Here is a 15,902-nt window from a genome sequence, read left to right as displayed (position 1 = left end):
TATCCTGAGTGGCGTGAAACAGGGCTGTGTTCTCGCACCTACACTGTTTGGGATCATCTTCTCACTGCTGCTCTCACAAGCATTCAAGTCTTCAGAAGAGGGAATTTTCCTCCACACAAGATCAGGTGGCAGGTTGTTCAACCTTGCCTGTCCAAGAGCGAAGACCAAAGTACGAAAAGTCCTCACCAGGGAACTCCTCTTTGCTGCATTAACATCCCACACTGAAGAGTGCCTGCAGAGACTCATCGACAGGATTGCGGCTGCCTGCAACCAATTTGGCCTAACAATCAGCCTCAAGAAAACGAACATCATGGGACAGGACGTCAGAAATGCTCCATCCATCAATATCGGCGACCACGCTCTGGAAGTGGTTCAAGAGATCACCTACCTAGGCTCAACTATAACCTGTAACCTGACTCTCGATGCAGAATTCAACAAGTGCATGGGAAAGGGGTCCTCTGCTATGTCCAGACTGGCTAAGAATGTGTGGAAAAATGGCGCACTGACACGGAACACAAAAGTCCGAGTGTTTCAAGCCTGTGTCCTCAATACCTTGCTCTACGGCAGCAAGGCCTGGACAACGTATGTCAGCCAAGAGCGACGTCTCAACTCATTCCATCTTCGCTGCCTCCGGAGAATACTTGGCATCAGGTGGCAGGACCGTATCTCCAATGCAGAAGTCCTCGAGGCAGCCAACATCCCCAGCATATACACCCTACTGAGTCAGCGGCACTTGAGATGGCTTGGCCATGTGAGCCGCATGGAAGGCGGCGGGATCCTCAAGGACACATTGTACAGCGAGCTCGTCACTGGTATCAGACTCACCAGCTGTCCATGTCTCTGCTTTAAAGATGTCTGCAAACGCGACATGAAGTCCTGCGACATTGACCACAAGTCGTGGGAGTCAGTTGCCAGCGATCGCCAGAGCTGGCGGACAGCCATAAAGGCGGGGCTAAAGAGTGGCGAGTCGAAGAGACTTAGCTGTTGGCAGGAAAAAAGACAGAAGCACAAGGAGAGAGCCAACTGTGTAACAGCCCCGACAACCAATTTTATCTGCAGCACCTGTGGAAGAGTCCATTACTCTAGAATTGGCCTTTATAGCCACTCCAGGCGCTGCTTCACAAACCACTGACCACCTCCAGGTGCTTACCCATTGTCTCTCGAGATAAGGAGGCCAAAGAAGAAGAAGTGACTCCATATTCAGTTGTGTGTTTCAGAGGGTGATTACTTTCTGTGAAAAGAAATATGTCATGGCATCTAACTTTGCCTGTGGATTTTACAAGCATAGTCTCTATCCAGACCATCTCTACGCATTTAAAATAATCGATCTAATTGGACAGTACAAAAAAAAAAATGTACAAACTTTAAATCATATCCTAAGCCTGCATTTCTCCAAAATAATTAATATTCTTACAGCCGATCCTCATAACTAGGTTCTTCAGCCTGTAGCACTCTACTGGTCACTCTCCTTGTTACCATCTCCAGAGCCACTGTATCGTTTGCGACATCCAGGGAGCAAAACAATCCCAATTTTAGAGCTATAGAAAAGCTGTGCAGCTACAGAAATTCACAACACAGAGGGAGGCCATTCTGCCCATCATGGCTATCAGCTTGTTGCTGGAGCAATCCCAAGACAATCCCACTGCTCTACTATCCGCCCACAACCCTGTATCAATCCCAAGCTAATCCCACTGCACTGCTCCCTCTCCCCAGAGCCCTGTATCATTCCCAAACTAGTCCCCATTACACAGAGTGTTACATAACCCAGTACCCTTCATGTTGTACTCAGTGGTCTAGTAATACAACTTAAAACTTGATTTACTTTCCCTGTCACTTCACATTGCTTGTGCGCGATGAAAAAATGATCAGCTATGCCCACATTTCCTTCTCGATCAGTTACTTTTGATGGGTACCCTTGTGTGACATAGTCAGTAAAAGTTTCTTAATCCTAAATGCATGACAAGTGACTTGCCACATAAGAGGTCATCTTACACACACACACACATGGCCATGCAAGCAGCGTACCTTAGGTCACCGAGAGTATTTTTATCGCATCTGCAAATTTAAGAGTGGTTCCACTTAAACTTACAGATTGGGTAACCCCCGAAAATGGGCACGGGGATCACAATGCAAAATTAACGCACACCCACTGCTTCCAATGCAGGCAGCAAGCAAACTTCATGCTGCCTGCTCAGTTAAATGATTGTAGCATGCAGCCAGCACTTACAGCAGGATGCAAACTCGTGAGAGACTAGCACAAGTTAAAGCTTGCTTGCACAACTTAAAGCCAGCCTGTACTACTTAAAGGGGAGGTGCATTCTGGCTGCAGTAGGTGCTGGACTGATTTCAACATGGGAAAGACACAAGGCAGAGAGCGGGCTCCAAGGTTTTCCAACGCTGCATGGGAAGCCTTTTGTGCAGGAGGTGGAGAGAAGAGACGTCATCGATCCACAGGGGGCCAGGAGACCCTCCAGACAAACTTTGCAAAAGGAGTGGGAGCAGATAGCTGTGTCTGTCAACACCAGCAGTCTAGCTCAGAGGACCTGAATGCAGTGCCGCAAGAAGTTCAATGACCTTACATAAGTAGTCAAGGTCAGTGAATGCATCTTCAAATGCCATAACCCACCAGTTGCACCACTAGCCTTCGCAACTGCTCATTGCACCACTTCCCAATCACTCATCTACCAACAATCTCCATCAATTACGACTCACACCCAACATTCATAGCTTCACCTCATCCTCACAGACTTAGTACTGCTACAAGCCTCATACCCACATCTCACTGTATGTACACACTGCCAGCTACTCAACCATGATAGCCACATCATTCAAACACATTGCACCACACGCACCAACATACCTCCCCCTCCCTCTTATAGGAGGAGCTGCCGCAGAACCATAGGCAGCAGCACCTAATCCGTGGGAGGAAAAAGGCACGGCTGCATGTCCTCACCCCACAGAACTGTTACAGTGCACAAGGAGGCCATTCGTCCCATCGTGTCTGCACCAGCTCTCCGAATGCCATTCCCCTGCCTTCTCCCTATAACCCTGCACATTCTTCCTTCTCATTTAACAGTCTAATTCCCTTCTGAATGCCTCAATTGAACCTGCCTCCACCACACTCAGCAACGCAGTCCAGATCCTAATCACAGGCTGCATGAAGAAGTTTTTCCTCATGTCGCTTTTGCTTCTTTTGCCAATCACCTTAAATCTGTGCCCTCTCATTCTCGATCCTTTCATGAGTGGGAACAATTTTTCCCTATCCACTCTGTCCAGACCCATGATTTTGAATAGCTCTATCAAATCTCCTCTCAGCCTTCTCTTCTACAAGGAAAACAGTCCCAACTTCTCCAATCTATCTTCGCACCTGAAGTTCCTCATCCCTGGAACCATTCCCATGAATCTTTTCTGTACTCTGTCCAATGCCTTCACACCTTTCCTAAAGTGCGGTGCCAAAACTGAACGCAATACTCTAGCTGAGGCTGAACTAGTGTCTTATACAACATATTAATATAAAAGCAAAATACTGCAGATGCTGGAAATCTGAAATAAAAACAAGAAATGCTGGAAATACTCAGCAGGGTTGGCAGCATCTGTGGAGTGAGAAGCAAAGTTAACGTTTCAGGTCAGTGACCCTTCATCAGAACTGGGTCACTGGGTAGAGTCTTATACAAGTTCAACATAACCTCCGTGCTCTTGCACTCGCTGTCCTATTAATAAAGCCGAGGATGCTGTATGCTTTATCAACCACCCTCTCAATCTGTCCTGCCATCTTCAATGACTTATGCACATATACCCTCAGGTCGCTCTGCTCTTGCACCCCCTTTAGAATTGTACCCTTTACGTTATATTGTATCTTCATGTTCTTCCTACCACTTCACAGTTCTCTGCATTGAACTGCTTTTTTTTTTATTCGTTTGTAGGATCTGGACGTCGCTGGCTAAGCCAGCATTTATTACCCATGCCTAATTGTGCTGGAGAGGGTGGTGGTGAGCCATCTTCTTGAACCGCTGCAGTCCTTGGGGTGTAGGTTCACCAACAGTGCTGTTAGGAAGGGAGTTCCAGGATTTTGAGCCAGTGAAAGTAAAGGAACGGCGATTTAGTTCCAAGTCAGGATGGTGTGTGGCTTGGAGGGGAACTTGCAGGTGGTGGTGTTCCCATGGATCTGCTGCCCTTATCCTTCTAGGTGGTAGATGTCACGGGTTTGGAAGGTGCTGTCGAGGGAGCCTTGGTGAGTTGCTGCAGTGGATCTAGTAGATGGTACACACTGCTGCCAATGTGTGTCGGTGGTGGAGGGAGTGAATGTTTGTAGACGGGGTTCCAAAGCAATCGGACCACTTTGTCCTGGTTGGTGTCGAGCTTCTCAAGTGTTGCTGGAGCTGCACTCAGCCAGGCAAGTGGAGAGTTTTCCATCACACTCCTGACTTGTGCCTTGTAAATGGTGGACAGGCTTTGGGGTGCCAGGAGGCGAGTTATTCACCGTAGAATTCCCAACCTCTGACCTGCACTTGTAGCCACAGCATTTATGTGGTTGGTCCAGTTCAGTTTCTGGTCAATGGTAACCCCCCCAGGATGCTGATCTGCCATTTGTCCGTCCATTCCACCAACTTGTCTATGCCCTTTTGAAGTTCCACACTATTTTCCTCACAGGTCACACACAATGCTTCCAAGTTTCGTATCATCTGCAAAATTTGTACTTATGCCTCTACACTAAGGTCTAGGTCATTAATATACATCAGGAAGAGCAAGGGTCACAACACTGACCCCTGGGGAACGCCATTACAAACCTTCCTCCAGCCCAAAGGACACCTATTAACCACTAATCTCGGTTTCCTGTCACTCAGCCAATTTCGTGTCCATGCTATTATTGTCCCTTTTACTCCATGAGCTATAATTTTGCTCACAAGTCTGTTGTATGGCACTGTATCAAATGCCTTTTGGAAGTCCATGTACACCACATCAACCACATTGCCCTCATCAACCCTCTCTGTTACCGCCTCAAAAAAGTCCAGCAAGTTAGCTAAACATGATTCTGCCTTAACAAATCAGTGTTGGCTTTCCTTAATTAACCTGCATTTGTCCATGTGATTATTAATTTGGTCCTGAATTATTGTTGCGGGAAATTTCTGTCCCTCCGAAGTTAAGCGGACTGGCCTGTAGTTGCTGGGCTTATCTTTACATACTTTTTTGAACAAGGGTTGAACATTTGGAATTCTCCAGTCCTCTGGCACCACCCAGAGTCTGAGGAAGACTGGAAAATTACAGAAAGTGCCTCTGCAATTTCCACTCTCACTTCCTTCGGTATCCTTGGATGCATCTCATCCAGCCCTGGTGCTTTATCAATGTTAAGTATAGACTGCCTATTTAACACTTCATCAATTTGAAATCCTTCTAGTGTATTAATTACCTTCTCTTTCACTGTGGCCTGGGTAGCATCATCTTCCTTGGTAAAGACAAATGAAAAGTATTCACTTAATACATCAGCTATTCTTCCTGCCTCCATATGTAAATCCCCCATTTGGTCCCTAGTCGGCCCTAATCCACTTTTTAAACCACCCTTTTCCTATTTATATGCCTATCGAAGACTTTGGGATTCCCTTTTATGTTAGCTGCTAGTCTCTTTTCATGCTCTCTCTTTGTTTCTCTTATTTGCCTTTTCACTTCCCCTCTGAACCTTCTCTATTCAGACTGGTTCTCCATTATATTATCTACTTGACATAAGCACACTTTTTCTTCATCATTATCTCTATCTCTTTGTTATCCAGAGAACTCCGAATTTATTTTCTCTACCTTTCCCCTTCAAGGAAACTGTGCCCAAACTAGCTGTCAGCTACTATTTTTCCTGCCAACCTTTGATTCCAATTTATTCAGCCCCAATCCATTCCTACCACATTGAAGTTGGCTTTCCCCCAGGTAATTATTCTTACTCTAGACTGTTCTTTGTACTTTTCCATAACCAACCTAAACCTTATGACACAAATGATCACTGTCCCCTAAATGTTCTCCTACTGACATTTGATCCACTTGGCCCACCTCATTCCCAAGAAGCAGGTCCAGGAGTGCCTCCCCACTCACTGGACTGGAAACATACTGCTGCAGAAAACTTTCCTGAACACACTCTAGGAATTCTTGCCCCTCTCTGCCCTTTACACCGCTAACCCAGTCTATATTTGAATAATTAATGGAAGAGATCGTGGTCACCATTACTGGAGTGGCCATGACTGAGGCCGTGGCCAGCGGCAGGACTGAAACCATCGAGGATGAAGGTGCACTTCATACCATATCCTCCTTCTCACATCCCACCATCTCTTCTGATTTATAAACTGCAGATGGTGTAAAGCATGCACCTCTTACTTTCTCCCCACCTCTCACCACCAGTCTCCCCTGTCTTTCAACTTTCAGATACCCAAGAAATGATACCTGGCCAAGCAGTAAAGGAAGAGCAGGGTGACTGCAATGAGGAGAAAAACATCATCACTCAATTTCACACATGCAGCCACCAGCTCAGATATTGACAGTGCAGGGAATTTAGAAGTTTGCTTAGAGGCAGGGTCTGCACATGTTGTGACACTGGCAAGAGTGGCCTGCAGCCAGGGCAGGGGACAAGGGTAGCCCAGGTGCCAGCATGCCAGAGGGTGAGGTTTCACATAAATTCTGCCATTGAGGAGTCAGGTGAGGACTTTGATGTTGGGGGGGTGGGGTCTACAGAAGGTGGCTGATGGGTACGTACCATGAAATACTTGGCAGGCCTGCCAGAAAGCTTGCGGTCAAAATCAAGGTGCATGGAAGAGTCCAGAGTTCATCACCACATGCCTTAATACAAAGCTTTGCACACAGCTGGGAGCCCATCCTATCCAGCATGGAACTGGTGATCAACTCTATAAGCATACTGGCAGGCCGAACCATGATACAGTATCTATTTGGCTGATGTCTCAGCTTCCATTGCAGCAGGAGCAGAAGCCACTCAATGACTGTGGAAGCTCAGACTGAAGTCATGCAAGCTCACACTGCTGCCTTCATAGCTGTGGATACCAATCTTCAAAGGGGCTTGCAAGGTCTCACTGAAGTCCAGCAATCCACAGATTACTAGGATTGCTGAGGCACCACCCCAGGGGAGTAGCATTGACTACGTATAGTACAAACCTGCTGTCCTCTCTCAGGATGACAGCATTCATGCTTCCACCCTTGCCACTCCCCTTGCTGCTGCCTGTCAGCCAGCCAGCCCAGACTGCTGCTGCCCATGCAGAGGTGGTGCAGTCCAAAGCCAAGCCTTCTAGGGCCAGACCTGCTCGAGGTCATCTTCCTCATCAAAAGCTAGCAGCCTTCCACCAGCCATGCTGCAGCCACTGGGGTAGGAACACTAGGCAAAGGCACACGGAAGACAGGCACTGAGGGAATACACGAAGGATGACTAGTTGATGTTTGCGTGCAATTTGATTTATAAATTTGATTTGGAAATGTTAATTTTGTGGTGACTTTTATTTTTGCACTGTGGCAAAGAGGATGCTGTGACGGTTAGCAATTAGTAATGGTTAGCAATTAGTAATGGGAAGGGAAGGTAAATGGGGAATCATGGTTCCATTTTACAGGTATCGCAATTAGATGAGTCCATGATAGACAGCTTGGCCAGAAAGGGGCGTTGCCTCATTCCTCCTCAGCTGATCGCTGCAAGGCTGGTGGTAATGGTTATGCCCTCACAATGGCAAAGGTCTGCTGCATACTGCACAACGCTATGACTCTTGACACATGCTCTGCTGATTTTTGCACAGCTCCTCCAGAGTGGTCCAGAGAGTGAAAGTATTGTTCAAGCACCCCAATGGTCGGCTCTATCACATTTCACGTGGCAGCACAGCTTTTGTTACATCTATGCTGCCCACATGTGTGCAGGCTGCACATCAGGCATCAGCCATGTCATCAAAGGATAGCCCTCATCGCCCAGTAGACACCCTCTGGTTTGTGGCAGTGGCTCAAATGCAGGCATCGTATCTGAGTGCCGCAGAATGAAGGCATCAAGACTGCTGTCAGAATACTGGGCGTTGGTATGCTGCAAATGGTGAGATAATAGCTTAATGTCAAGGGCATGGAATCCCTTTCAGTACATCTCAGAAATGACATGCAACGCTTGCAAAGCAGTAAGTGTGCAATTAATGGCAGCATGCATCATGGAGAAGCCTGTAATCTGCGCGAAGCCACATGTTCACCCCACCTGCTACTCTCTGGCAAGGGAGAATGAAATGTATTCGGCTTTCTTTGTACGCAGAGCCTCAGAGACCTTGCTTACGCAACAGTGGGCAGTAAACTGGGAGATGTTGCAACTAACGCCTGCCCCAGCCTGGAAGGAGCCAGATGCATAAAAGTTCATGGCCATGGTCAGCTCCACAGCCGCTGGAAATCCTGTTATCGCTCTGCTCTGAGGGCACAGCTGCGGCTGCAGCAGGTGGTAGATTTCCCTGAAGACATCCTTAGTGAAGCACAGACGTCTGACACACTGTTCCTCCCTGAGGTTCAGATAGGAGAAATGTTTCTTGAACACTTTGGACAGATATGGCCTCTCCCTCCATCTCCCCCTTCCAGCAACTTATCCTGCTTTATGTCACCTCTGCTCATTCTCCATCCGCTCAAGGGGAATGCACACTACTGCACCCATGCCTGGAAGCAATTGGTTTATGCAGAATTCTTGAAGTTAGGACAAAGTCATTCAGCAAATGCCGCACCACGCTCTGTAGACTTCAACTTTAAACTCTGGAAACCACTAAACACTTCTACAATCGCAGCACCAGCCACTATAAAATCAATCAGCAACAAACCTGAAAGTAGCCTATTCAAATGAATGGTATCCTTCCTGAAAAATGTACCTGCCTCAAAAATGTCCTCTAACTACAAACAAGCTTTCCCCTCTTAAAAAACACAATATTTCTAGGAAACAAGGTGGAACAAATAACTGATGCGACAGTAGTACTGTGAAACATGACCATAATACAGTCAGATTCAATGTGAAATATAATGGAACTGTCAAAGGGGGCCGGACTGAAAAAAAGAGAGAATTCAGTGAGATGTAGCTCAAATTAACTGGGTGGAAATATTAGCAAACACGATGACAGATCAGCAGTGGGAAATCTTCAAATTCAAGAGAGATTATAAACTAGATTTATTCCTATAAGATGAAGGGGGGCATTAAAAGATTACCTTCTTTGGCTAAAGGGAAAGATTAGAACCAAGTAAACTTAAAGGAGAGGCATATGGTAAAATTGAGCTAAAAATGCATAAATATAATTATATATTTCATATTATGAATGGTAGAAGTGAGGAGATCAAGAAAACATTTTCAGGGCTATGAGGAAAGAGCCTGACAACAGCCTGGCTGTAGTACTAAAGACTTGTGCTGCAGAACTAGCCGCTAGCCGTGTCCCTAGCCAAGCTGTTTCAGTACAGCTACAAGATTGGCATCTACCCGACAATGTGGAAAATTGCCCAGGTATGTCCTATCCACAATGAGTAGGACAAATCCAATCCGGCCAATAACCGCCCCATTAGACTACTCTTGATCATCAAAGTGGTGGAAGGTGTCGTCGACAGTGCTATTAAGTGCCACTTACTCAGCAATAACCTGCTCAGTGACGCTCGGTTTGGGTTCCGCCAGGACCACTTGGCTCCTGACCTCTGTACAGCCTTGGTCCAAACATGGGCAAAAGAGCTGAACTCAAGAGGTGAGGTCAGAGATATTGCCCTGGATATCAAGGCAACATTTGACCAAGTATGGCATCAAGGAGCCCAAGCAAAACTGGAGTCAATGGGAATCAGGGGGAAAACTCTCCGCTGGTTGGAGTCATTCCTAGCGCAAAGGAAGATGATTGTGGTTGTTGAAGGATAATCATCTCAGCCCCAGGACATTGTTGCAGGAGTTCCTCAGGGTAGTGTCCTAGGGCCCAACCAACTACTTTGATCGATGACTTCCTCTCCATCATAAGGTCAGAAGTGGGGATGTGCGCTGATGATTGTACAATGTTCAGTACCATTCGCCACTCCTCATACTGAAGCAGTCCGTATCCATAAGCAGCAAGACCTGGACAGCATTCAGGCTTGAGCTAATAACTGGCAAGTAACATTCGCGCCACACAAGTGCCAGGCAATGACCACCTCCCCTTAACATTCAACAACATTACCATTGCTGACTCCCCACTATCAATATCTTGGGGGTTAAACTGACCAGAAACTGAACTAGAGCAGCCACATAAATACTGTGGCTACAAAAGCAGGTCAGAGGCTGGGACAAGCCTCTTGATTCCCCAAAGCCTGCCCACCATCTATAAGGCACAAGTCAGGAGTGTGATGGAATACTCTCCACTTGCCTGGATGGTGCAGCTCCGGCAACACTCAGGAAGCTCAACAGCATCCAGGACAAAGCAGTCAGTTTGATCGGCACCCCAGTTACCACCTTAAACATTCACTCCCTCCACCACCGATGTACAGTGGCAGCAGTGTGTACCATCTACAAGATACACTGCACCAACTCACCAAGGCTCCTTCGCCAGCACTTTCCAAACCTCCATCACCTAGAAGGACAAGGGCAACAGACACATGGGAACACCACCACCTGCAAGTTCCCCTCCAAGCCACTCACCATCCTGACATGGAACTATAAATCGCCATTCCTTCACTGTCACTGGATCAAAATTCTGGAACTCCCTTCCCAACCCGTATTGTGGACGTACCCGCACAAGATGGACTGCAGCAGTTCAAGAAGACAGTTCACCACCGCCTTCTCAAGGGCAATTAGAGATGGGCAACAAATGCTGGCCTGGCCAGCATCACTCACATCCCATGAAATAAAAAAGAACGATTCTATGACAGCACTGAAGATGCCCAGCCAAAAGATTAAATGTGGATGAGAATTTCGGTAGGTGGGGAGAGGGGTAGGGGAGAATGTGGGTGATGCTTTGGAGATCCAGCAGTTATTTTCTGAAAAGGAGTGGTACACATAATATAGCACAAATGCCATTTGTATCCCATGTGCTCTTTACTGCAGCAGATCTGTTGCTTCACACGTGTCTGGGTCTCAATTACAGCTCAAGAATTTTGCCAGGGATTCAGCAGAGTTAAGAGGAAGAATGTGTGCAAGTGTGCACTGGATAGTGCATGATTTATAAAAACAACAGCTAAGGTGCTCTGTGGTAGAGCAAGAGAGGCCTTTGAAGTTCTTGTTTGGGGCCTTCAAAAAATAGTATGCAAATACCCTTGTTAAAACAGCAACCTCAAATTTAACTTCACCAGTGGACTCTCCCCTGCCACATGTTATCAATGATGGATAGGCTTCACGAAGCACTAGGTGATGTCCCTTAGTACTGCTGTTTTTGAATAGTCAAGTTTCAGTACTGAAGGCTGAAGGGCCTTATCCTTTGAATACAAAAAAAAGTTTATCGCACGAAGCCTCCTCTTCGTGTTCAGTATTTGGCTAGGTTGTGCTGTGCAGCTCAAGTTCCAGCATCTCTCTGACTTGGTTCATGTGGGTCAGAGGTCTCCTCCCAGAGCTGCAACAACCACCCGTCCATCTCATCTGATGCCAGTCCTTTACCTAGCTACATGTTGTGGCCTGCCCTCATTTTACTGACTGACAAACATAACAGTCAGGGAAATAAAATGTAAAAATATAAATATCTCCTCTTCCACCTCCTCCAAGCCAAACAGCTTCAGCCTCTTCCTTTGCTTCTGCTTACCAGCATCATGACATCATGACCTACCGCGTTCTCTTACTCCTGCTCCCCCTACCCCCAGAGTGTATGTATGCATCTGCGTGCATCTCTCCTTCCTCCCTTCTCACTCCAATCACAGGTTCTCTTTCTCCTACGCCAAATGCTAGCAGCTGAACCCCTAAGAGAAGAAATGTCAGAAATGCCATTAAACTGAAGCCCCATCTGCCCTCCCAGGTGGGTGTAAAAGATCTTGTGGCAGTATTTGGAAGAACAGGAGAGGTTATCCCCAGTGGCCTGGCCAATATTTATCACAAAAACATATTATCTGGTCATTCTCACATTGCTCTTTTGGAGCTTGCTGTGTGCACATTGGCTGCCAGGTTTCCTACATTCAAAAGTACTTAATTGGCTATAAAGTGCTTTAGGACACCTGATGTCTGTGAAATGTGCTATAGAAATGCAAGTCTACTTTTAATGTGCACAGCCAGATAATGATGTGTATTTTGGTGGTGTTGAGAGATGAATGTGAGCCTGAGTACCAGAAGTGCCTGCTCCTGGCTTAGGGGCATGGGATCTTTTACATACACCTGAGCAGCTTCAGTTTAACATCCCATCCAAACAGACAGGCTGTTCAAGTTTCTCACTACACATTATTGCACTTGGCAAAAGAGGGGAGATTAAGTGTTATTTCGAACACTTAAAAAAACTCACATAAAATTGATGAACCACAAGATTCCCACCCCGCCCCCCGTGACTTCACATGAACTCAGTATTCCTCAATCTGACATGGTGCTAAAATCTTGGCCTTTAAAAGAAAATCAGATGATCCAACAAGAAAATCCTCAATATATGTGCAATATTGTTTTCTGTACCACCTTGAATCTGTGGCTTATTTCACTGAAATTTCAGAAGATTACATATAATAATCTGCCATCATCGAGGTTAGGGAGAGACATTCGGCTGGGCTCACAAGATGAATTTGCTGCACTTTAACCAGGCCACAAGCACCGGGCCTGGGCTGAGAAGCAGCCCGAGTTAAACCTCGCCCAGGAGCACGTTCCAGACAACCAGCAGCGCCACAGCACACCACCACCATTAATTGGGGTCTTACCACAACTGGCCACCGAGAAACGTCCTGGACACCAAGGCCCTGACTCCGGGACACAGAAAACCCGCCAACAAACTGCCCGCCGAAACTGACGCAGCAGCGTCGCCCCGGACCCTGTATAACACCCGCCCCCATCGCCCCGGACCCTGTATAACACCTGCCCCCATCGCCCCGGACCCTGTATAACACCTGCCCCCATCGCCCCGGACCCTGTATAACACCCGCCCCCATCGCCCCGGACCCTGTATAACACCCGCCCCCATCGCCCCGGACCCTGTATAACACCCGCCCCCATCGCCCCGGACCCTGTATAACACCCGCCCCCATCGCCCCGGACCCTGTATAACACCCGCCCCCATCGCCCTGGACCCTGTATAACACCTGCCCCCATCGCCCCGGACCCTGTATAACACCCGCCCCCATCGCCCCGGACCCTGTATAACACCTGCCCCCATCGCCCCGGACCCTGTATAACACCTGCCCCCATCGCCCCGGACCCTGTATAACACCCGCCCACCCCCTCGCCCCGGACCCTGTGTAACACCCGTCCCCATCGCCCCAGACACTGTATAACACCCGCCACCATCTCCCTGCACCCTGTATATAACACACACCCCCATCTCCCTGCACCCTGTATATAACACACACCCCCATCTCCCTGCACCCTGTATATAACACACACCCCCATCGCCCCGCACCCTGTATAACACCTGCCCGCCCCTCAACCCCGGACCCTGTATAACACCTGCCCGCCCCTCGCCCCAGACCCTGTATAACACCCGCCCCGGACCCCACCCCCACATCGCCCCGGACCCTGTATAACACCCGCCCCCATCGCCCGGGACTCTGTATAACACCTGCCCGCCCCTCGCCCCAGACCCTGTATAACACCCACTCCCCATCGCCCCGGATCCTGTATAACACCCGCCCCCATCGCCCGGGACTCTGTATAACACCTGCCCGCCCCTCGCCCCAGACCCTGTATAACACCCACTCCCCATCGCCCCGGATCCTGTATAACACCTGCCCCCATCGCACCGGACCCTGTATAACACCTGCCCCCGTTGCCCTGGACTCTGTATAAGAACTGCCCCCATCGCCCCGGAGCCTGTATAACACCCACCCACCCTGGACCTGTATAACACCCACCCGGCCCGGACCCCTGCCCAACCATCTTACTGCTCCTCCTGCCACGGAGCCTGATGTTGTGGGCTTTGTAAAATTCAGCACCACATCTCAGCTGAGCCTTTCCCCAGTTTAAAACTTTTACTCTTGGTCTTCCTTTAACATTTTCCATAATTAGGCTAAATCTTACTGAATTATAGTCTCTACTACCCAAATGCTCTCCCACTGATACCCCTTCAACCTGCCCAGCTTTATTCCCTAAAACTAATTCCAGAACTGCCCATTCTTTTACATTTGTTTGGATTGTTGGTTGCATGGGGAATTTGGGCATAGATTGCAACTTCATCAGGGCAGATCGTGGCATAGTGGTAATGTCACTGAATGTCACTAAACTAGCAAACAAGTGGCCCAGGCTATGCTCTGGGGACATGGGTTCAAATCCCACCATGGCAGCTGGTGGAATTTAAATTCAATTAATTAATAAAAAATCTGGAATTGAAAGCCAGTTTCAGTAATGGTGCCATGAAACTATCATCAATTGTCGTAAAAACCCATCTGGTTCACTAATGTCCTTTAGGGAAGGAAATCTGCCATCCTTACCTGGTCTGGCCTACATGTGACTCAAGCCCACAGCAATGTGGTTGACTCTTAACTATCCTCTGAAACAGCCTAGCAAACCATTCAGTTGTCAAGGCAATTAGGGATGGGCAATAGATGTCCATATCCCATGAAAAGAATAAAAAAGAACACAAGCAAGAAGAAATACTTTTTCCACTAAAAATGGATGTCAGTGCAAATTAGTGCAGTTTTCCAAAGTTGACTGGAGATTTATTGCCATTTATTTTTATAGTGAGCATGCATATCTTGTCATGTTATGCCACTTTGTGCTGGGAGCAATGGTAAAATATAATTTTGCTGTATCTGAAGTTTAATCAGCAGGCTGAAAACCAAACAAAATCAAATCAGGCCAACACAGCCTAATTATCAAGAACTGGTAAAACATTATTCTAATTTTAAATAAAAACAAGAAATGCTGGAACCACTCAGCAGGTCTGGCAGTATCTGTGGAAAGAGAAGCAGAGTTCACGTTTCGGGTCAGTGACCCTTCTTCGGATGTTAACTCTGCTTCTCTTTCCACAGATGCTGCCAGACCTGCTGAGTGGTTCCAGCATTTCTTGTTTTTATTTCAGATTTCCAGCATCCGCAGTATTTTGCTTTTATTCTAATTTTAACACTGTTCATAAAAAATATCATTGGATTTTTTTGGAAGTAAACTATGGTTATCCATCACAAATCACCGGATGTGCCTAATTAACCTACACAAAGTACTTTAATCATTTCCTATAATCTGCCTTAAATTACATTTCTCAGCATGTTTTTCTTTGTAATTTAATTAATGAAACTAAGATTGAAAAACAACATCAGGAACAGTGGGGGAATTTTATGGAGGCGATGGGGGTTGGGGCTGCCAACTGGAGAGCTGGTGAGAGTCCTGCATTTCCTCCTTTGGGGAAGGATCACCATACGATGAGCAAATCATGCAATTAACAGGTGGTGGCCTTTCCCAGGATCAGGACTCTGGGGGTAGGAAGTCCTGCCTGCCAAGAGCTGGGGCCAATCAGAGGCTGGCAGGTCTTTTACTCAGCAGTGTCACTGGGGAAGCGGTGGCTGCTGCCAGAACGACACCCACCGAAGGCCCAGGATCACAGAACAACCCAGGCCAGAGGTAAGTGATGGTGAGAGGGGTTTCACGGGGTGGAGGTCACAGGGGAGGGGGTTTGGTAGCAAGGGCAGTGGGGGTGGCTCTCAGCGGGCCCCTACTACTTGATGCCGGGCCTCTTAATCAGGCACTGAGTGCCTTTGAATGTCGTGCTTCCCGCATGGCGATAGGCCTGTGGTGGAGGAAAGAGGGCCTTAATTGGGCATTAATTGCCCCTTAATGGACCTCAATTGGCAGTGGGGCGGGAAGACTGTCCATG

The 15,902-nt window shown here is 47.6% G+C and overlaps 1 protein-coding gene across 2 annotated transcripts in view; it reads right to left on the bottom strand.

The window, feature by feature from the left end:
* cdc7 (cell division cycle 7 homolog (S. cerevisiae)) overlaps window positions 1-12,909 on the bottom strand; it is a 72,870-nt gene extending 59,961 nt beyond the window's left edge. For both annotated transcript variants that reach the window (XM_068036759.1, XM_068036760.1), the window contains exon 1: window positions 12,802-12,909. The gene's annotated coding sequence lies outside the window, so the exon portion shown is untranslated. The remainder of the gene's footprint in view (window positions 1-12,801) is intronic.
* Between the last annotated feature and the right edge of the window lie 2,993 nt (window positions 12,910-15,902).

Source organism: Heterodontus francisci, chromosome 8 (genome assembly GCF_036365525.1).
Source record: "Heterodontus francisci isolate sHetFra1 chromosome 8, sHetFra1.hap1, whole genome shotgun sequence".
Lineage (NCBI taxonomy): Eukaryota > Metazoa > Chordata > Chondrichthyes > Heterodontiformes > Heterodontidae > Heterodontus > Heterodontus francisci.
This window is presented reverse-complemented; position numbering and strand designations above follow the sequence as displayed.